This window comes from Olea europaea, chromosome 6 (genome assembly GCF_002742605.1).
Source record: "Olea europaea var. sylvestris chromosome 6, O_europaea_v1, whole genome shotgun sequence".
NCBI classification, from domain to species: domain Eukaryota; kingdom Viridiplantae; phylum Streptophyta; class Magnoliopsida; order Lamiales; family Oleaceae; genus Olea; species Olea europaea.
Window position 1 is genome coordinate 28,614,628 of NC_036242.1, and position 2,159 is coordinate 28,616,786.

Sequence of the window (2,159 nt, forward strand, 5' to 3'; positions counted from 1 at the left end):
AAAAGCGATTCTTGGTGGGAATCGAAAATTATTTTAAATTCCGCTGTGCATGTATAAGTAGATTCCCAACAGGGCCGAGTTAGGTCAAAGGGCGTCCCTATATAAATAAGTTATGGTCCCCAGATCACACGTACGTATTATTCATTCTCTACTGCATCCCATCACAGAGAGGAAAAGGAGACTGCGTGTAAATTTGGAAGACTATACCGTGAAATTCATATTGCATTAACCATATCTGATTCAGGTACGCTTTCGCTTTAATTCTTGTATTTCTTGACGTTTAACATGAAAGATCCGATAATTTAAAGCATTAAATTCTCCAACATATTCCACCCACCTATGTCTGCCAACTGCTAACATCATCCGTGATGCTTTTATTCAATGAAGTCTAGAACTCAACAGTCACGAGGATGCAAGTGAAAAGAAAATGTTTCTGACATAAAACGGGCATCATTTTTGATAGGGAAGAATTTCAAACCATTGATAAGTGATATGTGAGAGCAGATACGCCCCAAGCTAATTGAAAATATATACTATAAATGAATAATGGGGGAAGAATCTCTATGCTTGAAAGTAAGCATCTTGAGAAAAATGTATATATATATATATGCAGCCGGATGAAAATAATAATTGACACCAAGAAAAAAATGGTAGGCGCAGTCTAAATATAAAGAATAAAATTAGAAGCAGCACTGCCCATATTGAGTGTCTCCAAGTTTCTGATAATACTTATTATTAACTTATCAACACCAACAAGCGTTGCCCCTATGTTGTGAATCTTGGTTTGCCTGAATTAATCCAAATAACAAGCAAAATTTCAGTTGATGTCAATCAATTATGTCATTAACCAACACAGAACAAACACACATCAGCAAGTTGCTAGAACTAATCAATCAACATCAGTCCCTACTAATAGAAAGATAAAGAATCTAAACCCCATTGGAATTTTGCCGAAAATTTCGTATTATTTGGTGAATGGAAAATTGAGCTAAAATTTAAATAACTTAAATACGTGAATTATTGAAAAAGTGCGTAGAATATTATGGAATATTCGAGAAATTATTTGGCTAAAAAATGTCTTTATATATAAAAAATTATGACTTTTGACATTATCATTTTCTAAGAGACGTGTCTCTTTAAATATAGAGACTAATTCCAATAATTGTGTCTCGTCCATAGGTTGTGTTTTTTGAGACAACATTTTCAACATCTATATATTGACCCTATATGTTTGGATTTAATCATTCAGAAATTTTATTCTATTCCATATTTTACACTTTGTAGAAGTGATTATTTTTTGCATCAAAATCATGATTATGGTAGAGAGGAAATTTCGTTTGAGTTCGCTAGTCGAAGTCATTTGAAGTGCTCTTATGGCTTGACGTGATCGTTGTATTTAGGGAGATGATTGTCGAAAAATTATTAGTACCGATGCGGGGTAAATTCATTTTAAAGAGAGAGTTATACTCAGCTCAGCCAATAGCATCACTTGCATCTAATTTTTTTCTTATTTCTGATTTCATTTCTTAATACTTGATTTCAGAAAATGATTAATTTAATTTATATGGTTTATGCAAGGTTCGATATGAAGAATCACGGTTTTAATTCAAGAAAGGAAATGGTCAGATTTGATAATCATTGGTTAGTTTCTCAAACTTCATTTCGGTAAGTCAAAATCTTGTTTCGATTTCGTGAACGTGTAAGTTACGTTTTGTGAATATAATATGCACATTTGAATCGATGTATTCCCCAACAAACCCCAATGCATAGCAAGCTATCGCGCCAATAGAAATTCATTATAAACTTTGCGGGTTAAATTCATCAGTGGCCGCTCAATTTAATTTCGTTTCACCATGGTCACTCAACTTTATATTTAGTGTCACTATGACCACCCAATTTGATTTTATTTCACCATAGTCACACAATTTCGTATAATGTTTCGCCATGATCATCTAATTTTATATAACGTTTCACCATGGTCACTCAACTTTTTTCACCATTTTCACTAATTTTAAAAGACTAAAATGGCAACTTTGCATCATATATATAAAATAAATTTTAAAAAAAATAAAAATAAAAATTTATTTTAAAAAATAAAATAAAAAATTATATAAAAAAGTTACTTAAAAAATAATATAAAATAAAATAAAAACTTATTT